General features: G+C 43.0%; 1 long non-coding RNA gene across 1 annotated transcript; it reads left to right on the plus strand.

Annotated features, from left to right (window-relative positions):
* Nucleotides 1–369: 369 nt before the first annotated feature.
* On the plus strand, nucleotides 370–27,806 carry LOC141370191 (uncharacterized). Its single transcript, XR_012374034.1, has 4 exons — nucleotides 370–537; nucleotides 22,910–23,010; nucleotides 23,729–23,805; nucleotides 27,695–27,806. It is a non-coding gene; the product is annotated as an uncharacterized lncRNA (long non-coding RNA).
* Nucleotides 27,807–27,871: the final 65 nt, after the last annotated feature.

Below are 27,871 nucleotides of genomic sequence, written 5' to 3' on the forward strand. Positions count from 1 at the left end.
GCCAGGCACATTCAAGCAATTGTTTTAAGACTTCAGGGAGTTCTTAAATATTCAGAGGGAGGCCCCAAGGTAAATAAGAGGGTGGGTCAAGCTTATAGCTGATACTGTAGGTTTGGGCTATTGCTCTGCGACACGTCACCGCTCTGTGCCCCTCCCAGCTGGTTTCCCTCTTCACGTGGTTTGAGTCAGACGGATCCCGCCCCCAGCAGCTCCAGGGTTGGACGACGGGAACTAGGCCTGAGCCAATGAGCACGCTGCATTCCCCTGCCCACGGCGATAGGCTGAGGGATTGGCACGTGACCCACTCGCAGCCAATGCAATGCCGTCAGGCTGCGGAGACTTGAGGCCGGGCCGGCCTCCTCTTTCAGTTGGTGGGACGCGCTGGAAGATGTGTGAAAAGTGAGCGTGATCGTTTTACAGCAGTGCGTGAAGGCCGTCTGAGAGGGAGCCGCTATCAGCGAGAACAGAGCCAACCGACCGAGAGACGGGAAGCGGATCTGCTGACACGGCGGGGTCCCTTATCCACCATTCCTTGAAGTAAGATCTAGCCCTCGATGTTGAAGTTATCAGACTCGTAGAAACTCCTGCGTAAACCAGTTTAAATTGGGTTTTCTGTCACGGTCAGAAATGCCCGGACTTAGTGTCTGAAAGGGCTGAATTATTCTCTATAAGAGAATGAGGGGACTTTTTTTTTCTTCTCTTAAAAAGAAGTGGGCACGTAGGAATAGGGAGAGGCTGTCGAATTGTTGCAGATAAGGACGAAAGACTTGTTTTTCAAGGCAGAGATGATTAATATTGTAATCATATTTTTTGCATTCTGCGTTACATAACTTTCACCTTCCCAAAACTTTAGTAAAATCTGGCTACATATAAGAATATCTCCTGCGAATGGTATATGTGTGTTTGTGTGTGTGCATGTATAAAGAAAGGGCAGGGAGGAAAGACTGGGTTCTACGTTGTATTGACATAGTACAGAATAAAGAAAGCAATAGGTTAGGAAGAGACCATCCCTAAACTCAAATGTAGCAGAATAGGAGCTTGGGGTCAGAGCTCTCCACAAGAACTAAGACCTCCAGAAATTCATAGAATCACTGAGGAATGCCTTAAGACTTCCCACAAATCATGGGATGGGGGATTGAGGCTATCTCCTGTAGGTTTTAAGGGGGTAGAGTGACCTCAACTAACTACGGCTCACGTTATTTCTAAGTCTACTCGTTCGACAATGACATTACTTGCTAGTAAGCATTCTCTCAGTCAATCCTAAATTTGGATCTGTTAAAGGAAATAAAAAGGCAATAAAAATCTATTTGCAGAGCTGAAAAGAAAAACAGCAATGACAAGACATTTTCCAAAAGTGTCTTGAAATAAGAAACTTGACAGTTAACAAGCAATTCCATTTTACTGCTTTGCAAGAGGTCAGTTTCCCCATCCTCAAATATATCCAAAGGAAAACAAAATGCATGCACTTTCCAGTGTTTAATGCAGCTGCCTGTGCATAATGGTAGGCCCAATGAACTTAACTTACTTGCAGTCCTCTGAAGTTACTAGTGAGCCCCAAATAAAATATTTAGCACTTGTGAGTAATAATACTCACCACCCCGCCCCAACATGGGGCTTCTTCTGTTCAGTTAACATTTATTATATCCTAACAGCACTAGATGTTCTGTGGGTGTAGACTATGAAGTAGGCACAGTCTACGCCCTCAGAAATTTCATGCAGAAAAAGCCTATATATATATATATATATATATATATATATATATATATATATATATAGTGCCAAGACATTCTCCACAGGCTAGTTCCATTTACAAGAAAGCAATAGTATTTAAAAGCCAAGGAAAAGGGGAAGCGGGAGATTGTATGTTGGGTTCCCCAGGAAACAGACCCTGGGATGAAAATCAGCATGCAAATAGTTTATTAGGAAGTGCCCGTGGGATGAAGACCTGTGGATGGGAAGGGAAGGAGAGGGAAGAAAGCAGGGTGGGGAGGGGAGGAGAAAAAAGTAGTGGTGTAAACCCAGGCCTGAGGTGGCCCCATGAGGAGGGCTGAAGCTGGGATGGCCTTTCTGGGTTGCTTTTAGTTGGGAGGGGAAAGCCTGGACCAATTATTGGAAGCTGGCTTCCCCAGGAAGGGCTGTGCCATTGGATAGAACAGTTCTGAGAATAGTGGGCAGACATCCTTCCCAGAAACCGCTGGAGGAATAAATTCGCCAGTCCTGATAGAGGGACCTGAGTGGCACACAGCATCTGCACCCCCAGAAATTATTTAAGATTTTGGAGTTCAATTAAATCTAGTGATGCTCTAGACATATTAACCCCCCCGGGGTCTTTTGGGAATTCGAAGGACTTTTCTGGACAGATTGTCCTTGAGCAGATACCCGCTCCATTCCTAGCCACCTTATTATCCCAGTTGGTAAGAAAATTCTCCCAGACTGGGAAAGATGTTAGTCAGAAGATAGCCACCATCACCTTACTTGGGGTAATAATGAAATTATTGACAATAGAGCAGAATGGTTCCAAATGGGTTCTGGAGTGAAACAGAATGCCAGTCCTTTCACTGGAGTGGTCTGAATGCTTTGTAAATAAAAATTCACTTAGACCTTTGTATGTGTGGGGGGCACCAGATGGTTGACAATGTCCGTCATGGGAAGGCAGCTGAGATGCTGCTCAGTTCCCACCATTTGCAATTTAAACCTCTGCTGTCCATAAAGAGAGCGAGGTAATCAGGTTGTGGAGATGCCTCGAGTTCAGAGCTATTAGCTACCAGCTCCGACTTCACATTATCTTCAGGCACATTATTAGTGCTCGGGAAATGACACAGGACAATCAAATGAGGTCTTTCTTAGCTCTCAACCAAAAAGAAATAATAAAATTATCTTCCAAGAAATTGAGGATCCTGTCCTATCCAGAATGTTTCATAAGAATCCCAAAGGTAAATTTCTGCTCTGCTAAGTGTTGTCCGGTAACATGGAAGAAAAAGAAATGCAAATTCTTTCTTTCATTATTCTGACAGGACTCTGTGCAGACACTCGAGAAACATGGGAGTAACGCTGCATCTACTTATTTCACAGATGTGGCTGGAACATGCCCTATTTCAGGATAATGGGAATGAGCTCAATGCATTATTGTGCAATTAATTCATTCATGTAATGGTCCCAACCACATTATAAAGACCAGCCACCTTGCAAATGATTGGCTTGGTGTAGCAGAAGCAAATGAAAATAATACAAGAGACAGTTTGGCCAGGCCCTGTGCTAATTTGATTCATCATCACCTAAAAAATAAGACCTATCAGATGCTCTTAATTGGAAATTTTCTCTTCATTAGAGAAATATGCCTTGACATGTTTTTCTCTAAGAACCACCATGGAGTTTGTACAGAGTTTGGGGACAGTTCTGTGCAAAGTTAATCATAGCCTGCTCAGTTGATTATAGTACGCGTTCTGGTTGCTTGTCACATGAGTAGAGGGAGCTTCAACTGCATGACATAAAAAGACTGGACGTGCCAGAGAATTATGTATTGTGTTATTTGTTAAACTTTAGAAGTGAGACCAATGCTTAGTGCTGAAGACCTCTAATCAGCACTGGATTGTTCAGACTCAAAGCTGTGTTTATAATAATAGCAGATAGTAGGATGGAGGTATCTTCCATTTGCAAGTTAAATGGAAACATTGTAATTGAAAGCCCATTAAAATTTCTACAGATAGAGTTAGAAATTAATAACTTGATGAGTGTATTGGAAAAAAATGGGAAAATATTTGTGAAAAGTCTTCAGCTGTTAGAACTTTCCCTGTCCCCAAGGAAATAACTGCGATACCGAAACAGAGTAACTCACCCTAATTTATTATAGTCTTCATACTAATTGAAAAGTAGCACCTAAGAAAATTAAGATATTATAGTTACTACACTAATAATTATAATAAGCCAAGGTAAAGTGAGAAAACACTCTCTTCCCCCTCCCACAATGCTTCATCAAAATCTGAATAGAGTACTGAGGAATTTTTGCATTTTATTACAGTAAGGCGTACTACAGTAAAGCATTGGTTTTAGAATAGTACTTGAAAACCTTAAGGACATCTCGCTCCATTTTGCCTTGTTCATAACCTGGTTAGCCATTTTTCTTAATGGGGAAGAGACTTTATTACATTATTTTTTCAGTAGATAATTTTTTTCATAGACTTCATTTTTTAAAAGCATTTTTAGGTTCATAGCAAAATTGAGCAGAAAGTACAGAGCTTTCCCAGTACAGAGCTTTCTCTGTCCCCACACACCCACAGCCTCCCCCCCCCCCCCCCCCACCATCTCCCACCAGACTGGCGCCTTTGTAACAGTTGATGGACCTCTACTGACACATCATTATCACCTAAAGTTCATGGTCTCCGTTAAGGTTCACTCTTGGTGTACATGCTGCGGGTTTGGACAAATGTACAATGACACGTACCCACCGTTCTAGCATCATACAGAACAGTGTCACTGCCCTAGAAATCCTTTGTGCTCTGCCTTTACATAATTATTTTGAGCATAATTAAAATAACAGATGAGCTCTGAAGACAGTTCTTAAAAATCAGCAACTTGGGAAAAAAAAAAGGTCTATCTGGCTCACAAAATTTGGATTTCTGCCTATATTTACCACTGTTGTATATCGTCTTGTGAGCTGTCAGTATCTCTGACTGTGGCTCATCATGTAGAGACCAGGAATATCCTAGCCACCTGAAACAAATACATTTCCTATCTCACCTGAGGCAGTGGACGGAGCTGATTTCCACGAGGACCGTAAAGGGGAACGGGGAGACAGGTTTTCATGAATCCTGTTCACATATTCAGGCAAGAACCCCTTTTGGCTCTGCTCTGGTCTGTGGCTTAATTCTTTAGTTCAATCTTTACTTCCCCTTCAGTTCCACCTCATTTGTTTAAATGAAACAGAAAGCAAATTAGGAAAAGCCCAAAATACTTTGACGAATTTAGGTCATTGAAAAAGCCCAAGGATTCTTTTTCTTCTCATTAGAGGATTGAATCCGTTGTTGGTTCAGTTGGCCAATCAACAAGCATACATGGCAAGCCCATGGATCCCAGCCCTGGGAGCCACCCCCCCAGGGGGAAGGGGGGACAACACGTAGCAATGATAAAGACATAGCCTTTGACTTTGGGAAGTGGAGAGAAATCCCTGTCTCCTCTCCTCCCTTGACCCCTCTCTCTTCTCCTACTTGTCCAATACACCTTTACTCAGGAACAGGCCTGCCTCGGGCCCCGCTCTACATCATCTTACTAAGATCATTTTATGGCCTGGAGTAGTAATGGTTTAGAAATATTTTTTAAATGTTTTCAAGAAATCGATTTTCTGGGTACCTGGGTGGCTCATTTGGTTAAGTGGCTGCCTTCTGCTCGTGTCATGATCTCAGGGTCCTGGGATGGAGCCCTGTGTCGGATTCCCTGCTCAGTGGGGAGCCTGCTTCTCCCTCTACCTCTGCCCCTCCCCCCACTTGTGCTTGCTCTCTCTCTCAAATAAGTGAATAAAATCTTTAAAAAAAAAATCAAATTTTACTTTGTCAGCACGTATTTCTGGATTTGATGTTACCTCACAGTCAATTGTACTCAATTCATAAATGAAGAACCATCTTTCTTGGATCATCGGGGCAGTAGGAAATGTGCTGGTCCTGTTAATCACTGAGTGATTAGTACGTGGGTAAAATACATCACTGGTGATGGTGTGGGAGATGGTGGGCAGTGTCACATGGAGCGTGAACTGGGGAGTCACAAAGACCTGCATTTGAATCCTCCATTATTTAGTTGCTGTGTGATCCTGGGCAAGCTATTTACCTTCCCTGACCTTGGTTTCCTATTCTGTAAGATGAATGATACTCCCGGCTTTAAACACGGAGAGCAAGAGTTAAATGTGAGTCGCCCCCAAGTTGCCCCAGGCCTCACCAGCCTAGAGGCAGGACATGGATCTTCTTTAGGAATAGTATACTAGTTTGCTAGGGCTGCCATAAAAAATACCACGGATGAGGTGGCTTAAACAGCAACAATTTATTTTCTTACAGTTACGGGGGCTGGAAGTCCAAGATCAAGGTGCTGGCAAGAGGCCTCTGGCCTTGCCTTGCAGATGGCTGTCTTCTTGCCTCTGGATGTACTGCCCCGTCCCCTGTGCGCCTGGCATCTCTTCCTCTCCTAGTAAGGCCACCAGTCATGGCACCCACCCTAACACTTAGTCTCTTTCACTTAGTCACCTCTTTAAAGGCTTCATCTCCGAATTCTGTCATACTGGGTGTCGGACCTCAACATATGAACTTGGAGGGATACAAGTCAGTCCATAAGAAGTAAGCACCTGTCTTTCACTGTCTTGTACTCATTTGCATGATGCACAACTGCAGCTCAGTATGAATCCCACAAGGTGTCTTACAGATGCTTGGGGGTTTCAAGGGCTTCTACTCTTGTTGTGTCCAGGAAGCCACTTTGGGGTCCCCCTGCACCACTGCTCCTGCCGGAGTCCTTGATGAGAGCACAAACGTCTGCACCCAGGGCGCCCTGCCTACCGCGGAGGGTGCCCAGGCCCTGCGGCACATCTGCACTGCGACACAGCCGGGCCCGCGCACTGGGGAGAACGCCGCTCGCCCCACTCCATGTCACAGCCCCGTCGCTGGGCCTCCAGCCAGGCTGCTTATCCCTCTGTGTCTCAGCATCCCTCATGAAAACAGCTGCTTCATCATCTGTCTGCCGCCTATTGCCCTAGAGGGCTCCGAGAGGGCTACAGAACCAAATGCCATGTTCCGTTCCCTACCCTCTTTCTCCACATCCAGCACCGGGGCATGCCCACCCCCCTCCAGGTTCATTGACTTCCGGCAAACTTGCTCCTAGGTCATGCACATGCTCGGACAAATCGGAACCCCCATTCCAGTTTAGAGCAGGACTTCTTTACATATTTGACCTTGCCCTTTCCCCACATGTTTCTTTAACAGGGGCTTAAACGGGCACAATGCCAGTAGATTCTGATACAGCTCACTTTGCCACTTGGCATTTGTAATGGTTAAAAAGGGAGGGCGGAGGTTGCTCTGCAGGGCGCCTGGGTGGCTCGGTTAAGCAACTGCCTTCGGCTCAGGTCATGATTCTGGAGTCCCAGGATCAAGTCCTGTATCAGGCTCCCTGCTTGGCGGGGAGTCGGCTTCTCCCTCTGACCCTCTTCTCTCTCATGCTTGCTCTCTCTCTCTCATTCTGTCTCTCTCAAATAAATAAAATCTTTAAAAAGTGGGGGGGGGGGGCTGCAGCTGGCTTGCCCTGGCTCCAATCCTGTTCTGTGACCTTGGGCCAAATCCTTCCCTTCCTTAAGCTTCAGTTTATAAGCTATAAAATATATAAAATAAGCCTAAGGAGAGTTCCTACTTTGTAGAATTATAATAAGAGTTAATGGTAATACACAGAAAGAACACATCCCCTTGCCTGGGAACATCATGATTATTATCATTCCCATCTAACACTCTCTGAATGGTAACTCTTCCAGGTAGTTCTTTCAGCGATTAGCTCATTGAATTCTCAAAGAATTCCAGGAGGGAGGTGCCATCCTGATCTTGATTTTATAGATGAAGAAATGGTGCAGTGGCCCAGATGGCAGGTTAACCAGCCACACTGTCAGGATTCAGTCCAGTTCGATGTGACTCTGGACAGACTGCACTCTAAGCACTTACTCAGTAAATGGGATTTATTATGACTATAGTCATAATCAATTAGTCAACAGGTTTTATATAGATGTTAAGTGCACTTCAGTAGGTGGAGTGAGAAACACAAGGCTTTATAAGAAGCAGCGTTTTCTTTCAAGGGTTTATAACCTCATTGGGATCTATAATCTCATTGACCTATGTATGCAAAACCAGAACTAAAATAACAAGGTGGTGTGTGGAGACGAAACGTGGGAATGAAAGGGGCGCCTAGGAGGCTCAGTCGGTTACGCGACCGGCACTTGATTTTGACTCATGTTGTGATCTCAGGTGAGATCTAGCCCTGTGTCATGCTCCACGCTGAGTGTGGAGTCCGCTTGAAATTCTCTCTCTCTCTCCGTCTCTGCCCACCCCCCGCATACACGCTCTCTAAAATAAATAAATAAATCTTTAATAAAATTAAACAAATAAATCTTTTAAAAAAATTGTAGGGATCCCGTCATGCTCCAGGGCGCAGGTTTGGCGGCGATTGAGGCAGAAATTCTGCAGTGGGTGCTGCGCTCGGAGCACTCGGGGAGCAAGATGGCGGAGGAGTAGGAGACCTGGATTTCGTCTGGTCTCAGGAATTCAGCTGAATAGGGATCAAACCATTCTGAACACCTACGAACTCAACAGGAGATCGAAGAGGAGAGTAGCAACAACTCTCTGAACAGAGAAGCGACCACTTACTGGAAGGGACCCAACAGGCGGCAGAGCCGGGGAGACTCCCCTTCCTTCCCAGGGAGGAGCGGCGCGGGAGCGCACCGCAGGGATCTGCTGGGTTTGGAGACTCCACACAGGGTCGGGTGCCAGAGATAGAAACGCTCGGTCATAGGCCGGGTGAGCACGGGGACAAGGGAGTGACTGCTTTTCTCTGTGGGCGCACTAAGGAGCGGGGCCCCAAGTTCTCAGCTCCTCCGGGTGCAGATTGGGAAGCCACCATTTTTGCCCTGGTCCTCCAAAGCTGTACCAAGAGCTTGCAGGGAACAAAAGCTCCTGAGATCAAACCCGAGCAGCTTGCTTAGCCCGGACCGACAAGGGCGGGGCAATTCAGCCTCCGGCAAAGACATTTGGAAACCACGGCAACAGGCCCCTCCCCCAGAAGATCAGCGCGAACAGCCAGCAAGCCAAGACCAAGTATACCGATCAAGGAGAACGGGAGAACTCCAGCGCTAGGGGAATACTGCACATAGAATTCATGGCTTTTTTTTTTACCATGATTCATTAGTTCATCAAAGTTAATTTTTGTTAACTGTTTTGGTTTTTTTTTTTTATTTTTCTTTTTCCCTTTTTCAACCAACATCTTATCAATCTCTTTTTAAAAAAAAAAAACATTTTTTATTTTTCATTTTTAGAGTCATATTTTATCCCTTCATAGTACTTACCCTTATTTTTGGCATATATATATAAGTTGTTCTCTCTTTAAAATTTTGAGATACAGTTTCTTCTAACAGATCAAAATATACCCTAAATCACTAGTGTATGGCTCTGTTCTAGTCTCCTGCCTGATCACATTCTCTCCCTTTTTTCTTTTTTTTTTTCTTAAATCTTCTTTCTTTTTTCAAACAACTTCTTATCAAGTCCTTTTAAAAATCTTTTATAATTTTCATCTTTACAGTCATCTTCTATCCCTTCATTGTATCAGCCCTTACTTTGTACATGTATGTCTTCCTTTAAAATTTTAGGAGGCACTTTTTTCTAACAGACCAAAATACGCCCAAAATCTAGTGTGTGGCACTGATCTATGCACTAGCCTGATCATATTTGATCAAGTCTGCTTTTTTTCTATTGTTCTGTTTTTGTTTTTATCTTTTTTCTTTTTTTTTCTTCTCTTTCTTTTTTCTTTCTTTCCCTTTCTTTTCCCCTGGTTTCAGGTCTTTTCTGATTTGTATACAGTATATTTGCTGGGGACATTGTTAACCTGTTAGCATTTTGTTCTCTCATTCATCTATTCTCCTCTGGACAAAATGACAAGACGAAAAAAATCACCTCAGCAAAAAGAACAAGAGGTAGTACCATCAGCCAGGGACCTACTCAATACGGACATTAGTACGATGTCGGATCTAGAGTTCAGAATCATGACTTTAAAGATACTAGCTGGGCTTGAAAAAAGCGTGGAAGTTATTAGAGAAACCCTTTCTGGAGAAATAAAAGAACTAAAATCTAACCAGGTCGAAATCAGAAAGGCTATTGATGAGGTGCAATCAAAAATGGGGGCACTAACTGCTAGGATAAATGAGGCAGAAGAGAGAATCAGTGATATAGAAGACCAAATGATGGAAAATAAAGAAGCTGAGAAAAAGAGAGAAACAACTACAGGATCACGAGGGCAGAATTCGAGAGATAAGCGATACAATAAGACGAAACAACATTAGAATAATTGGGATCCCAGAAGAAGAAGAAAGAGAGAGAGGGGCAGAAGGTATATTGGAACAAATAATAGCAGAGAACTTCCCTAATGTGAGGAAGGAAACAGGCATCAAAATCCAGGAGGCACAGAGAACCCCTCTCAAAATCAATAATAATAGGTCAACACCCCGACATCTAAGAGTAAAACTTACGAGTCTCAGAGACAAAGAGAAAATCCTGAAAGCAGCTCGGGAGAAGAGATATGTAACCTACAATGGTAGAAACATTAGATTGGCAACAGACCTATCCACAGAGACCTGGCAGGCCAGAAAGGACTGGCAAGATATCTTCAGAGCACTAAACAAGAAAAATATGCAGCCAAGAATACTATATCCAGCTAGGCTATCATTGAAAATAGAAGGAGAGATCAAAAGCTTCCAGAACAAACAAAAACTAAAGGAATTTGCAAACACGAAACCAGCCCTCCAAGAAATATTGAGAGGGGTCCTCTAAGCAAAGAGAGAACCTAAAAGCAGCAAAGAGCAGAAACGAACACAGACAACAGACAGTTAACAGTCACCTTACAGGTAATACAATGGCACTAAATTCATACCTTTCAATAGTTACCCTGAATGTAAATGGGCTCAATGCCCCAATCAAAAGACACAGGCTATCAGATTGGATTAAAAAACAAGACCCATCCATATGCTGTCTGCAAGAGACTCATTTTAGACGCAAAGACACCCCCAGATTGAAAGTGAGGGGGTGGAAAACCATTTACCATGCTAATGGACACCAAAAGAAAGCTGGGGTGGCAATCCTTATATCAGACAAACTAGATTTTAAAACAAAGACTGTAATAAGAGATGAGGAAGGACACTATATCCTACTTAAAGGGTCTATCCAACAAGAAGATCTAACAATTGTAAATATCTATGCCCCGAACATGGGAGCAGCCAATTATATAAGGCAATTAATAACAAAAGCAAAGAAACACATTGACAACAATACAATAATAGTGGGGGACTTTAACACCCCCCTGACTGAAATGGACAGATCATCTAAGCAAAAGATCAACAAGGAAATAAAGACTTTAAATGACACACTGGACCAAATGGACTTCACAGACATATTCAGAACATTCCATCCCAAAGCAACGGAATACACATTCTTCTCTAGTGCCCATGGAACATTCTCCAGAATTGATCACATCCTAGGTCACAAATCAGGTCTCAACCGGTACCAAAAGATTGAGATCATTCCCTGCATATTTTCAGACCACAATGCTTTGAAACTAGAACTCAATCACAAGAGGAAAATCGGAAAGAACTCAAATACATGGAGGCTAAAGAGCATCCTACTAAAAAATGAATGGGTCAACCAGGAAATTAAGGAAGAATTAAAAAAATTCATGGAAACCAATGAAAATGAAAACACAACTGTCCAAAATCTTTGGGATACAGCAAAGGCAGTCCTGAGAGGAAAGTATATAGCAATACAAGCCTTTCTCCAGAAACAAGAAAGGTCTCAAATACACAACCTAACCCTACACCTAAAGGAGCTGGAGAAAGAACAGCAAATAAAGCCTAAACCCAGCAGGAGAAAAGAAATAGTAAAGATCAGAGCAGAAATCAATGAACTAGAAACCAAAAGAACAGTAGAACAGATCAACGAAACTAGGAGCTGGTTCTTTGAAAGAATTAACAAGATTGATAAACCCCTGGCCAGACTGATCAAAAAGAAAAGAGAAATGACCCAAATCAACAAAATCATGAATGAAAGAGGAGAGATCACAACCAACACCAAAGAAATACAAACAATTATAAGAACATATTATGAGCAACTCTATGCCAGCAAATTAGATAACCTGGAAGAAATGGGTGCATTCCTAGAGATGTATCAACTACCAAAATTGAACCAGGAAGAAATAGAAAACCTGAACAGACCTATAACCACTAAGGAAATTGAAGCAGTCATCAAAATCTCCCAACAAACAAAAGCCCAGGGCCAGATGGCTTCCCAGGGGAATTCTATCAGACATTTAAAGAAGGATTAATACCTATTCTCCTGAAACTGTTCCAAAAAATAGAAATGGAAGGAAAACTTCCAAACTCATTTTATGAGGCCACCATTACCTTGATCCCAAAACCAGACAAAGACCCCATCAAAAAGGAGAATTACAGACCAATATCCTTGATGAACATGGATGCAAAAATTCTCACCAAAATACTAGCCAATAGGATCCAACAGTACATTAAAAGGGTTATTCACCACGACCAAGTGGGATTTATCCCTGGGCCGCAAGGCTGGTTCAACATCCGCAAATCAATCAACGTGATACAGTACATTAACAAAAGAAAGAACAAGAATCATATGATGCTATCAATAGATGCAGAAAAAGCATTTGACAAAGTACAGCATCCTTTCTTGATCAAAACTCTTCAGAGTATAGGGATAGAGGGTACATACCTCAATATCATAAAAGCCATCTACGAAAAACCTACAGCGAATATCGTTCTCAATGGGGAAAAGCTGAGAGCTTTTCCCCCAAGGTCAGGAACGCGGCAGGGATGTCCACTCTCACCACTGCTATTCAACATAGTATTAGAAGTCCTAGCCACAGCAATCAGACAACAAAAAGAAATCAAAGGCATCCAAATCGGCAAAAAGGAAGTCAAACTCTCACTCTTTGCAGATGATATGATACTGTATGTGGAAAACCCAAAAGACTCCACCCCAAAACTGCTAGAACTCATAGAGGAATTCAGTCAGGTAGCAGGCTGTAAAATCAATGCACAGAAATCAGTGGCATTCCTATACACCAACAACAAGACAGAAGAGAGACAAATCAAGGAGTCGATCCCATTTACAATTGCACCCAAAACCATTAGATACCTAGGAATAAATTTAAGCGAAGAGGCAAAGGATCTGTACTCAGAAAACTATAAAATACTCAGGAAAGAAATTGAAGAAGACACAAAGAAATGGAAAAACGTTCCATGCTCATGGATTGGGAGAACTAACATTGTGAAGATGTCAATGCTACCCAGAGCAATCTACACATTCAATGCAATCCCCATCAAAATACCATCCACTTTTTTCAAAGAAATGGAACAAAGAATCCTAAAATTTGTGTGGAACCAGAAGAGACCCCGAATAGCCAGAGGAATATTGAAAAAGAAAAGCAAAGCTGGCGGCATCACAATTCCGGACTTCCAGCTCTATTACAAAGCTGTCATCATCAAGACAGTATGGTACTGGCACAAAAACAGACACCTAGATCAATGGGACAGAATAGAGAGCCCAGAAATGGACCCTCAACTCTATGGTCAACTTATCTTTGACAAAGCAGGAAAGAATGTCCAATGGCAAAAAGACAGTCTCTTCAACAAATGGTGTTGGGAAAATTGGACAGCCACATGCAGAAGAATGAAACTGGACCATTTCCTTACACCACACACAAAAATAGACTCCAAATGGTTGAAAGACCTCAACGTGAGGCAGGAGTCCATCAAAATCCTAAAGAAGAACACAGGTAGCAACCTCTTCGACCTCAGCCGCAGCAACTTCTTCCTAGAAACATCGCCAAAGGCACGGGAAGCCCGGGCAAAAATGAACTATTGGGATTTCATCAAGATAAAAAGCTTTTGCACAGCAAAAGAAACAGTCCACAAAACCAAAAGACAACCGACAGAATGGGAGAAAATATTTGCAAATGACATATCAGATAAAGGGCTAGTATCCAAAATCTGTAAAGAACTTATCAAACTCAACACCCAAAGAACAAATAATCCAATCAAGAAATGGGCAGAAGACAGGAACAGACATTTTTCCAAAGAAGACATCCAAATGGCCAACAGGCACATGAAAAAGTGCTCAACATCGCTCGGCATCAGGGAAATCCAAATCAAAACCTCCATGAGATACCACCTCACACCCGTCAGAATGGCTAAAATTAACAAGTCAGGGAACGACAGATGTTGGCGGGGATGTGGAGAAAGGGGAACCCTCCTACACTGTTGGTGGGAATGCAAGCTGGTGCAACCACTCTGGAAAACAGTATGGAGGTTCCTCAAACAGTTGAAATTAGAGCTACCATTCGATCCAGCAATTGCACTACTGGGTATTTACCCCAAAGATACAAATGTAGGGACCCAAAGGGGTACGTGCACCCCAATGTTTATAGCAGCAATGTCCACAATAGCCAAACTGTGGAAAGAGCCAAGATGTCCATTGACAGATGAATGGATAAAGAAGAGGTGGTATATATACACAATGGAATATTATGCAGCCATCAAAAGGAATGAGATCTTGCCATTTGCAACGACATGGATGGAACTGGAGGGTGTTATGCTTAGCGAAATAAGTCAATCAGAGAAAGACATGTATCATATGACCTCACTGATTTGAGGAATTCTTAATCTCAGGAACAAATTGAGTGTTACTGGAGTGGTTGGGGGTGGGAGGGATGAGGTGGCTGGGTGATAGACATTGGGGAGGGTATGTGCTACGGTGAGCGCTGTGAATTTTGCAAGACTGTTGAATCATAGATCTGTACTTCTGAAAGAAACAACGCAACATATTTTAAGAAAAAAGAAAAAGAAGAAGATAGCAGGAGAGGAAGAATGAAGGGGAGTAAGTCAGAGGGGGAGAGGAACCATGAGAGATGATGGACTCTGAAAAACAAACTGAGGGTTCTAGAGGGGAGGAGGGTAGGGGGATGGGTTAGCCTGGTGATGGGTATTAAAGAGGGCACATTCTGCGTGGAGCACTGGGTGTTATGAGCAAACAATGAATCATGGAACTCTACATCAAAAACAAATGATGTAAATATGGTGATTAACATAACAATAAATAAAAAATAAATATCTTTTATGTATGCCAAAAAAAAGAAAATTGTAGGGATGGAACACACTATGAGCCCATGGCCAACCACCATGGTCAAGGGAGGCTTCATGGAGAAGGTGGGCAGGATGCCTGGAACAAAGGAGCTTTGTACCTGTTTGATGGTTGAATAAATTAGGTAGGCATTGAAGGATTAAGTTGAACCTGGAGAAATTAGGAGGACGAAGGAAAGGCATTTCGGAAGATTGAGGTGAGCAAATAAACTGCCAACTTGGAGGAAATACCAATATTGTTTAGATTCATAACTTAGAGTGACCCGAAATGCATGGATCGCCAGGTACATTCGAAGCGAGACTACTTCTGCTAGGCTCCCTAACCTCTTTAGCTGCAGGGCACATTGGGGCAAAGGAATGAAGCTTCTAGAAAATAGCAGCCAGTAGCCACAGAGCTGAGCCAACCCAGGCCTCACCAGCTGCCCGAGGACTGAAAGAAATAAGTATCTTGGTTCCAAGCGCTGTTTTTTTTTTTTTTTAAGATTTTATTTATTTGCGAGAGAGAGAATGAGAGACAGCATGAGAGGGAGGAGGGTCAGAGGGAGAAGCAGACTCCCCGCCGAGCAGGGAGCCCGATGCGGGACTCGATCCCAGGACTCCAGGATCATGACCTGAGCCGAAGGCAGTCGCCCAACCATGTTCTAAACAGCTTTAAAAAAAATACTTGGGGAGAATAGAAATGTATTGAGGCTTCTCGGTGTGTCTTTATGTAATTATAACCTGAAAAGTGTCTAAAAGCGATAAGCTACATGTTACCAAAGTAAACAGAGAAATTGTGCAATTAATTTGACATAAGCCAGTGATGAAACCAGTCAAAGGGTTTAAAGATGAGACAGAAGAAAGCCGACCACGATGAATGAAAACATATGAAGACATCATGGTGCTTGAGTTTCAACATTTGACCAGCAAAAGTCAAACAGTAATAATGACAATAAAAAGCAGTTTCGTTCGGTGATGTCTAGCCACACAGAATGCTGGGAACTGGGTTTTATGTATGAAATGCTTTATTAGCACAGTCCACCTGAGACAGCAGGATAGTGCATGCACGGGCGGCAGCACATCAGCTCGTGCCTCCAAAGCTCTTTGAAAGAGGACATTCCATGCATTGTGCATGATTAGAAAATTGTAGCGGACATCAGGACACAATGGTCTTACTTTTGGATCCAGGCAGAAGAGGTCGTGTCCAGGGACACATGGTTTTGAGGGTTCTGCTCTGGCCTTCCGCGAACAACATCCCTCCTTATGGGGCAAGGGATGTGGGATGTTGGAATCCAGCAGTCCCTTCCCCCACCTTGACCAAATGTCTTCCTTTTTGAGGGCTTCTGCAGACTTGTCCACAAGATCAAGGACAGCAGACTCCACCAATGGGGTGATAACCTCCAGCCATAAAATGACCAAGGATCTGCTGCTCAAAGGGGCAGTCTGGGGTGTCCATACCCCTTGCATAAAAGCCCCTCATTACTGAGGACAGAGCTAGGATAGGAGGGGTGAGCAAGAGTCAGGGCCCAGGTCTCCCTACCCACCATGTTCCAACATGGTACTTTGGACAGTCTGACAATTCTAAATTCAGACCTGGCCCTCTTGGTCACTAAAATGGTACATATGTCTCCCATCCAAGTACTAACCAGGCCCGACACTGCTTAGCTTCCATTATATGTCAAGACGTACCACTTCTCAGATTGTCCATTTGGTTTATAACTTTAAAATATTAAATATAAGGTATGGGGATCCCCTCGGTAATCTTGCCCTGGGCCCCCCAAATGTTGGTGGAGGGCCCAGGACATACAGAAGAGTGATAGAAAGCAGAAGAGGACAAGGACATGGAAAGTCTGAGTCCTTGAACCGTGGGCTGGGAAGTCCGTGGCACAAATGCGGGTCTGTGAGAGCTGTGTCTGTCACCAACCCCGTTCTCTTTCTCTTTCTTCTATCTGTTCTGAATAAATAGTATTGACAATGGACAAAACCGAATTCTTCATGAAAGGTCCCTCGAGAGTGAGATGGAATTTAAAAAGTCAATATTTTTTGGGCGCCTGGGTGGCTCAGTTGGTTAAGCGACTGCCTTGGGCTCAGGTCATGATCCCGGTGTCCCCGGATCGAGTCCCACATCGGGCTCCCTGCTCAGCGGGGAGCCTGCTTCTCCCTCTGACCCTCCCCCCTCTCATGCTCTCTCTATCTCATTCTCTCTCTCCAAAAAAATAGATAAGATATTTTTGGGGAAAAAAAGTCAATATTTTTACTTAAGTTCCTGGAGATTTGCTCATCATTTTTCCGTAAACACGTCAGCAGAGAAAAGGCACACTTGCCGGCAGTATTTCTATATCCCATTAAATGAACAAACAAAAAACCCTAGTAATTATTGCCGCACACAAAAATGGAAGGTCCAATGGGACACAGATTTTTGTGTATTTTATTCACTGAAATATCCCCTGTGTATAAACCCAGTGCCTGGTGCAGAGCAAATGTTCAACATCTATTTGTTGAACAAAATGAATTCATATGTGTATCTAGATTACTGCTGTAATTTGGGGGCCCAGTTTCCACAGGTAACTTACATTTAGGAGAGTCACAAACGAGGCTCAGGCTTTCTATTCCAAGGAAAAGTCTTCTGTTAGTATAGGACTCTGTGCCTTAATGACAAAGGTTTCTTACATTTAAGGTGGAACTCTACATCAAAAACAAATGATGTAAATACAGGGAGATAGGCCAGTGATACTCCCTCTATTTTGTCAGAAATTGGGTCCTTGAATCCTGGTCTACTGACCTACTCACCACCCCTTGATGTATGCATGTAGTCAAAATTAATAGATTGCTCACTATGGAAAGATGTGTAAATGCAAAAAAAAAAAAAAGCCAATTTAAACAATTGTTTGTACTAAGTCAAATCACTTTCGTTAAACATAAATATCCCGAAGATGTTCTCAAAATGTGTTACTTTTGTCTCGGCTTTCTGGGTGGTTCCTCATCTTCACTTTACCTTGCAAGGTTGAACACAGCCTTTGTTGCTCTCCCTTAAAGCAAAGCGCTCACTACCACTATTTTCCTTCTGTTGAGAAAAATGTTTTTTGACTTCTTGTTTGCGATCTGAAATGAACCTTGTTTTAAGTATTTCGTATTTCCTGCACCCTAAGCAAATTACAGAAGAGACAAATGCACCAAAATGAAAGTCCACGAGCCAAAAATAAAAAGGATGTAGGATTATGGGAGGGAACATAACTTTAAAGGCATGCCCCCTGCTGGAGGCACGGTGACATGACATCTGGAAAGGAATAAAATTAGAACCAAAGAATAGTGCCGTCATATTGAAGGTCCAATCTGACACCCAATAAGGCTCCATTATCATTGAAGGACCCCTAAAATTATAGGTCTTGCTGCCTGTTCAGATTAGTACAGAAAATTCAGTTCAAGAGTAAGATAACTCACTATTGAGTCCTCTGTAGATAGAAAAGTCCATCTTAGGCCAAGGGATTTTCTTTCACATATTATTTATGAGAACACTTTAGAAGCAAATAAAAAATTTACCTCTTGGAAAATTTTTAAATAAACATTAGAAACAGAAAGCATACTAGTTGAAATATTGACAAATACCATCTTCCTACTCTGCATTCTGTAGCTGGCAAACTCCTATGCATCTCTCAAGGCCCAGCTCACATGTCATCTTCTTTGAAAGCTTAATCGTACCCCCTTAAAGAGGATTAGCCATTTTCTTTTCTGTGCTCCTATAAGTGAATTTTGCATTTATCATACTTTAGTGAAATCGTTTATGTATCTTGCTCCCCAAAGCAACTCCAGAGACATTAAACAAGAACTACAAAAATATATAAAGTGTTCTCCTTACAACTGAATTTCACACAGTATTTTAGAAAATTATGGATTATTAGAACAAGAAAGTATCTGAGAGTTTATTAATTCAAATATACACCTTCTCCAAGCTTTCCCTCCCACCTTCATTATATAGATGAAGAAACAGAGTCTATCAAAATAAGAGAGCTACACGTGTCCTCTCACCCCGGAATTAGCATAGTAAGGCTATCATCCGTGTCTTTTGTTTCCAATCAGTGTTCTTTCTGCTTCAACATAACCACCTCCTCTCTACATGATACCGCAATCCTACATCCTGCCAAACTCTTCAGGGGTACTTAATTTCATGTCCTTGAATTTCCCAGAATTATATGCAGAATCTGTATGCACGTATACTAAGGTCTGCCTGTGAAAGAGAGGCCTTCCCTCTGTAAAGATTTATGCATGCATAATTCATGCATTCATTCAACAAATATTTGCCCAAAACACTATGGGCAATCCCCAACGAAATACAAGCAAACTGAAACCAGCAACACGTATAAAGGATTATATATCATGACTAAGTGTGATTTTTTTTTTCCCCCTAGGAATGCAAGATTGATGTAACATCTGAAAATCAGCCTTGTAATATACCATATTGCTATAATGAAAGTCAGAAAATGACATGATCCTCTTTTTGTAGACATGGACAAACTGATCCCAAAATTCATATGGACATTCAAGGGACCCACAATAGTCAAAACAATCCTGCAATAGAAGGACAAAGTTGGAGAACTCAGACTTTGTCGTTTCAAAACCTAATACAAAACTACAATATGGACCTAGCATAAGGGTTGACAAAATGATCAATGGAATAGGATTGAAAATCCAGAAATAAACCATCACACTTATGGTCAATTGACTTTTGACCAGGGTGCCAAGACCATTCACTGGAGAAAGGATAATCTCTTCAACAAATGGTACTGGAACAGTTGGATAACTGCACACAAAATAATGAATTTGGAGCCTCTACTTTAGAGCATGTAAGAAAATTAACTCAAAATGGATTCAGGACTGAAATGAAAATGCTAAAACTATAAAACTTTAGGAAGAAAATACAGAAGTAAGTCTTTGTGACCTTGGATTAGGCAATGGTTTCTTAGGTACAACACCTAAATCACAAGTAATAAAAGAGAAAGAAACAGATCAGACTCTGTATAAATTAAAATTTCTTGTGTTTCAAAGGACACCATCAAAAAAGTGAAAAGACAGTCCATAGAATGAGAGAAAATATTTGTGAGTCATAAGGGGCTTATATCTAGAATATATCATAAAGGATTTGTATTTAGAATATATAAATACTTACAATTAAACAATAAGAACATAAACCAGTTTTAAAATGGACAAGGGATTTGAATAGGAATTTCTCCAGAAAGGGTATGCAAATGGCCGATAAGAACATAAAACAGTACTCAACATCCTTCGTTATTAAGGAAATACATATCGAAACCACAATGAGGGGTACCTGGGTGACTCAGTCTGAAGAGCATGCGACTCTTGATCTCGGGGTTTGAGTTTGAGCCACACATTGGGTGTAGAGATTACTTAAAAAAAGACACAGAGTGAGATACCACCTCACACCTGTATGGTGGGAAGAAGAAGAAGGAGGAGGAGGAGGAAGAAGAGAATAGCAAGCATTGGTGAGGATGTTGAGAAATAGAGACTCTTGTACATTGCTGGTGGGAATGTAAAATGGTGCAGCTACTTTGAAAAATAATCTGGAGGTCAGGCATAGTTGAAAGAATTTTGTTCATGGCTCCTCCAGTAAGTAGTTTAAACTCACACCTGGCTGCACTAATAGACTGTGAGCTCTTTGAAGTGGGGTCTATGCTTTGGTAGCCCCCAGTGTCAGACCCAGCGCCTGGCACTTAGTGAGAACTCGTTCAGTATTTGGGGGGGTTAAATGCTGAGACACACATTAGAATGTGACTTGGCTAGAGCAAAGCTGAGTCTCAGAAAGGGCAGCACTACCCCATTCCCCCAACCCCCCAACCCCAGCTCTCCCAAGATGTTATGTGTACCTTGGATTGATCAAACTTCTTTAACTCTGAGGAAGTTTGGGGGCACTCCTTAAAATACAGCCCTAGTTCAAGTAAGACCTTTCCTGTTCATTACTCTTCTACTTCTCCTTGCCCTCCCCTCCAACCCTCAAGGAGGCTACCTAAATATCCCTTTTTGGTTGAGGTCCAACAGTCCCATGGGAAGAACATGAACTTTCCCACAACTGAAATTCGTGCACGCCTGTGTAGCAGGAGGTTAAAATTCAAATTGCAATAGACATCAAGGTATAATAGCTGTGAATGTCCAGTGTGAGGCACCAAAACACCATGCACAGAATTTCAAAGGCAATGAATGAGAACGTGCTACATGATCGTCACAATCTCACTCCACTTTAAGACTACAAAGGGTATATAAAAGGCCCCAGGGTAGTGGGAAGTGATTAAGTGAAGAGGCTCTCTTTGGGGAAAGCTGGACTAGGAGCCCCATCTCCTTATGAATCTAGAGTGGGAATGGATTCTTCAGTGGAAAATCTCAGGTCTGAGATACTTCTCTGGGAAGTTGAGGGTCTGACTCTTGCCTGGGTCATTCAGTGGGTGAGAGAAAAGTTGTTGAACTGCTTCGATGGCCACGCTGGGAGAAGTCTGAAGCACTGGTTGGGAATGGCAAACATTTTCAATTTCTTGGGCCAGGGAATAAATGAGTGCCCCCTGAGGGCCAGATGTGGGCCACACAGCACTCGGAGTTGGAAAAAGCTCATCTTCGGCCTCTCTGATTGGACTGCCAGTAGAGGGAGAGGGTCTGTAGCATCAGAAAGCTGGGGTAAATGCTGGGGGCTGAAGGAGTCACGAGTCCTATATGGAATAAAGCTGTATCTGCTCAGGCTCAGGGAACTCGGGAGGGGGGCCAGCAGAGACCTGCAAAAAGCCTACAAAGCACCCCACAAAGAACAAGTCATCTGCAGCATTGTCAGGTCTAGACAGCAGCGAGCCAGGGTCTGTGGTCCTAGTTCAAGTAAGACCTTTCCTTTTCCTTTCCTTTTTCAATCTTTTCTTCCACCCAACCCACCCAACTGAAACTGGCTAACAAGTTGGTATGGCAAATCAGGGGAAAGGGAGAGGAAATTATTCTGCCATTGACTCTCCAGAGTATCACTTCTGGCATTTTCCCACACTGAGATCCGCAGATCCCATTGCTAGGAGGCCCTGAGTTGGGGCCCTGAGGGGACTGGAAGGGAGAAGGGATCCATTTTTCTGCTCTGGCGGCACCTTCTGGCAGCGGGTAACTGCAGGCTCCAGCATTCACTGTGAACTCCAGGATGGTGATGGTGGTTTCAGCAATTCCCAGGAGCACAGCGGCCTGCATTTCCGTCTAGTGGATCCAGTGAAGTGCCAACAGAAGCAGCCCTCACACACCTCTAGTGGCCGAGCTGTGTGTTTGGCTCTCGGCTCCAGCTCCCTCACCACTTTCCCTCTTGCACTCCTCAAGATCTTCCCCTTTGGGAACCAATTAAATCCCTCTCTGGATGACCTGTCTGGAGTAGTGTTTATTTTTGCTGACCAGACACTGACTGATATACTCTCTTTTCTAAGTTTTGGCCTAAAGCAGGAACAGACCACATGTGGGGAGGAGACTCAAAGTTAAATCAAGTTCAATGCTTGAATTTATACTCTGGATATTCCAGTTTCTGAATCAAGAATAGGTTTGGCTTCTAAAGTAACAGTAGGTCTTAGTGTTGCTTAAGAGTAAGCTGTGAAGTCATGGGCCTGCCAGGGTTGGGTAAGATCTCCCCCATGGAATAATTTTGTAGGGATGGAGGAGACTAAAACAAAGTCGTGTTCTGATTGTGTCATGAGCCAGGCTTGTTGGGCATGTGTGTATATGTAGACACATATTGAAGAAGTCTGTCTTAATGACCAAAGTGAAACAGCAGAGTCTAAGGGTATATGCCTACCAACCCCCAAGATGGCCCCAACGGTCCCCCCTTTGTATTCATGCCCTTGTGTAGTCCCCTCCCACATCAAATAGGGCTGACTTGTGTAACTGATAAGATACCGTAGAAATGACAGAATATGATTTCTGAAACCAGGTCATAAAAAAATATTATGGCTTTTGCCTTGCTCCCTCTTCTCTCCCCAGCTCTGAGGAAAACCAGCCGCCTTACCATGAAGATACTCAAGCAGCCTTATGGAGATGTCTGTGTGGTGAGGAACTCAAGTCTCCTGCCAACAGCCGTGAGGGTGAGTATCTTGAAAGCAGATCCTCCAGCCCCAGTCAAGACAATGACAGCCCTGGCAGACATTCTGAAGCTACCCTGAACTAAAATCACTCAGCTAAGCTGCTCTTGGATTCCTGATCCACAGAAAGTATATGAGATAACAAATGTTTATTATTGTTTTAGGCCACTAAGTTTTGAGCTAATTTGTCGTGCAGTAGTAGCTAGCAAATACAGGGTCAAAAAAAAGGGCAGTAGCTCTGGGTACGGGAGAGATACCAGCCAGGAGAGGAAGCATGTTCTCTCCCTGGCACATGGTGGCTATTGACCCAGTCCACAGCCAGACAAACTGATGAAGTGCCCTTGCCTGGGGCAGCCGCTGGGACAGCCAGCCATAAGTGGTAATGTTGAGTGGAGACCCTGATGAGCTCAAGACAAAACAGAGAAGTAGATCAAGTTTTTTCCCAAAATTATCTTTAGAATCTTCCTACTGCTTTATAATTCCTCCAGGACCCCCATCCTGACATCTCCCCACAGCGCTGCTCCCACCCCTCTTTCTTTATCTTGTTTTATAAACCACCTTAAGTTAGCATGTACTGAGAGTCGGCTCTGCACAAAGCCCTCAGAAAGGAATAAAACACTAACCCTCTTCTTATGGTGACTTCTGTGTATAGACTACTTTGTGTTAGAAACATGTTTTTATTATTGTTGTTATTTTTTTTTTTTGCCTCTAATGTCAACAGTGGATGATAAATTGCAGAGTCTGATGCAGCAGGTCTGAGATGGGGCCCAAGATTCTGCATTTCCAGGAAGCTCCCAGGTAAGGTCACTGCTGCTGGTCCTGGGACCATGTTCCAAGCACAAGGCTCTAAAACACTGCATGCCTAGAAATGGAAGATAACACAAAGTACCCAGCCAATGCATGAACTCTCAGGGAAGCCCTCCCTCACTGCCTGCAAATCAAACCACATGTACAGCTCTCATTCCTTATGAAACATGCAGGTTGGTCTGGTCTTATGTGTTTCTTGTGTAGGAGGTCTTCACTAAAATATAAGCAGGGCACCACAAGAACAAAAGCATTCTATTTGTTCGGTTCATAAGTCAAGACTTCTGGGTTGGAAAGGACTTTCAAAGTCCTCTCCAATCACCCAACCTGTGGCTGAACCCGCTCCATGTCATCCCTACCAAATTATTGTCAGAGCTATGTTTGGATACTTCCAGTGATGGCAAGCTCACCACTCCCAAGTCTTCACCTCTGGGCAGTCTACTTCAGTCTACTTCACGTCTGGGCAGCTCTAATTTTAGAAAATTCTGCAGAATGAACCAAAATATTTTGTCTCCAAGTTTCCAACCGGGGTCTGAATTTTATTTAAAGTCATTTAAAACCAGTCTTTATACATGTAGAGACAGCTCCCTGATCTGTATCAAATTTCCCCTTCTCTGCGTTAAAACATTTTCAGTTTTTTCAAGTGGTGCTTTTGGGCCATGCTGCTTGGTTTTAGTTGATTCTTGGATGACTCCACTGAACGTTCTCCAGCATGTTTCCTTTTGGAAACAATGACAGAGTCCATGTAAAATAACAAAAGAAGAGATTCTGGAAGAGGGATGAAAAGCAAGAGTTGAAGGCAATTTTTTAAAAAGATTTTATTTATTAATCTGAGAGAGCACAAGCAGGGGGAGAGGCAGAGAGAGAAGCATATTCCCCGTGAGCTGGGAGCCCAATGTGGGGCTCAATCCCAGGACCTGGAGATCATGACCTGAGCCGAAGGCAGCCGCTTAACTGCGTGAGCCACCAAGACGCCCGCTTGAAGGCAATTTTCTAGCCATGATGAGTGATACGCTGTTGAACCCAGAGGGCTATGGTGACTTTGAGTGAGAGCCGTTAGCAGAAGCATGACCATAGCACAAAATAAAGCAAGCCCAGCAATCAGCTGGGGTCTGCACCCTAAACTCTCATGAAGGAGGTTTAGCCTGAGATCTTTTCGCCTGGAACACGCAGGCCCAGATTGCTTCTTCTCCTAGGTCACTGCTTCTCAAAGCAATGTCCTCAGAACATCTGGATTAGAATGACACAGGTGCCTGTTTCAGTATGCTAATTCATGAGCCTCATCTGCATCCTATGAAATCAACGTTTTGGGGGTAGGGACCCAGGAAGCTGCATTTTAAACCAATTTGTCCAGGTGATTCTGATGAACACGAAGTTTGAGAACCATTGCACCAGGCCCTGCCCTGATGGTTCTTTGTTGCACCAACTGACTGAAAATAACAAAGCGCAGGTCTCCAGAGAAAAAGGTCAAACACTGCAAGCCTTCTAAGAGAGAGGGAGAGATTGGGAGAGACTGTGACCAAAGTCGAAACTTGAACTCCTTTTCTTCTTACAGCTCAAGATCTCCCTGCCCTAATCTTACTGCTTAAACTTGACCGAGTGTCGGCACACCTGTCTGAGTTGGCGTCAAGGGCCGCGGGCTCCCTCTAGAGGCCAACTGGAATAAGGTCAGGGAGAACAGAGGTAATTGAAAGGAAGGCCGGAACAGAGGACCCAATGCTGGAGAGCTTCATAACCAACCATAACCAACCCATCCAGCACTCACATAGTCTACAGCCTTCTAGCACAGCCGTTCTCAAAGTGTGGTCCAGAGACCCCGAGGAGGTCTATGAAGTCAAAACTATTTTCATAATAATACAAAAATTTGCCTTTTTTACTCTCATTCTTGCCATGGCTGTGTAGAGATTTTCAGAGGCCACCGGACATGCTGGAATCACAAATGATTGCCTGTAGATGCAGTTTTAAGAATCTGTCTTGCATTAAGTAAGACATTAAAGAGATTGGCAAATGTGTGTAAAACAATGCCACCTTTTTACATTTTTTATTTGCTAAATAGAGCTGTTTTTCATAAAATTATTTATACTAATATACAATGAGTTTATTACCACTATTTTTAAGTAAGTTAATAAATATTTGTTTCTGTTTTGATAGCTCATATACTAAATATCTATAGAGATAATCCACATACACAGAAACTCTTCAGGGTCCGCAATAATTTTGAAGAATGATAAGGTTCTCAGGTTAAAACACTTGAGAATCACTTCTCTCAACCTTTGCTGTACAATGGAATCAGCCTAGGAAGCTTGAAACAAATACTGATGCCTGGGTTCTATGCGCAATTAGTCTTGGTGTGTGGCCAAGGTATTGGGAATTCTAAAAGCTCTCAGGCAATTCTAATGAACAGCCAAGGTTGAGAACCGCTGTTCTAGGCTTCAGGCTTTTATTGGATGTCAGAACAAGCTTGGCCATGGCCAAGTAACAGAAAAGCAAATACAATCTGCAAAGGCAATTTTAGGGAGAAAAGCAGGAAATAGTAGAGCTATCGGGTTTTTCCCCCAAAAGTACAATAGGAAAAGGGTGATATTGTGTGCTTCTACCAATCAGAGTTTTTCTCTGGCCAAAGATGGTGGGTTTATTCATAGATCACTGGTTACTGGATGGGACAAAGGAGAATACATTAAAATGAGACCCAGGTGAGGATTAGAGCAGCTTCTGGGGGCATAAAGTAATAAAAGCTATCCACAGAGCTGTCCCCAAAGAATAGGAATCAAGCCAAATCAAAACAAAACACATCGAATCATCAGGATGCTATTCTGATTGCAAAAAAAGCCAGGTAATAGTTGGGGGGTGTGGGGAGGGAGATTTAGTTCCCATAAGGAAATACGTTCCCCAGCACGATGGATACAGGTGAGTTTTCACAAGCTCCAGCAGCTTTCAGGTGATCACTACTTAGCATGACCAGGTCAAGAGAGGAGGAAGGTGTAGCTAAGTCCTCCAGGGCAGGGGTGGTGTGAACTGGATGGCGGGCTATGAATACAGTGATAATCATACTTTATGGCTCTCAAGCTGGGAGGACGTTCAAGGTCTCAGGTAACTTGCTACTCTTACTTACCTTTGGCATTGGGTTATTCAGTTCAGGTAGAGAGCAGTCTCAAGCTCTTTCGGTAATATGGCCAGTAATAATTATAAATTATGATTATAAGTATACAGCTGCTATGGGGGGGCGCCTGGGTGGCTCAGTGGATTAAGCGTCTGCCTTCGGCTCAGGTCATGATCCCAGGGTCCTGGGATTGAGCCCCGCATCAGACTCCCTGCTCCACGGGAAGCCTGCTTCTCCCTCTCCCACTCCCCCTGCTTGTGTTCCCTCTCCCGCTATGTCTCTGTCAAATAAATAAATAAAATCTTTAAAAAAAAATATTAAGAAAGGAGTTTAAATTCAAAGAACAAGTTCATGTCACCCCCAAAATGTTGTTTGTTTTTCAGGTTACCAAGAAAACAGATTCAGGAATTCCTGAAAGTAGGGAGATTCACCCAAATTTATGTGCAGGACTCAAAGGGCTTTGAGTTTGGTTTCGTTAGTGTCCGTAATTTTCAACCATGAGCTTTACCCACCTGCAGAGCTGACCTTGAAATTTTGTTGGTGACAACATTTCCCACGAGATTTCAAGGCCAGCTACCCTGTCAACCGGGCTCCTGGTCAGCATGGTCTCGCCGGCCTGCTTGGAGTGAATTTTGATCAGGAACCAGAAATTATCAAATGTTTAATGAAAAATCTCTAAAGAAAGACTCTAGCCATGTCTTGGCTCTTTTCTTGGGCCACTATAAAATATTCCTTTGACTCGGCCAAGACACAAATATTCTCTTAATATCTTTGGTATCCTAGGTTTAGTCTATATAAAATATTCCTGAACATTAAGACTTTCGGTGGAAGCTGTTGGAAAATCATATTAACATCCCTATGTCTGCCGACTTACAAGCTGGATCACATTGGATAGGTGAGTTACATACTTTCCAACAGGTTCACCCCAAAGATTGTATTCACTAAGTTGACTTGAAATCA

Source organism: Callorhinus ursinus, unplaced genomic scaffold (assembly GCF_003265705.2).
Source record: "Callorhinus ursinus isolate GAN/ISIS: 27379988/994484 unplaced genomic scaffold, GSC_fseal_2.0 scaffold28, whole genome shotgun sequence".
NCBI lineage: Eukaryota > Metazoa > Chordata > Mammalia > Carnivora > Otariidae > Callorhinus > Callorhinus ursinus.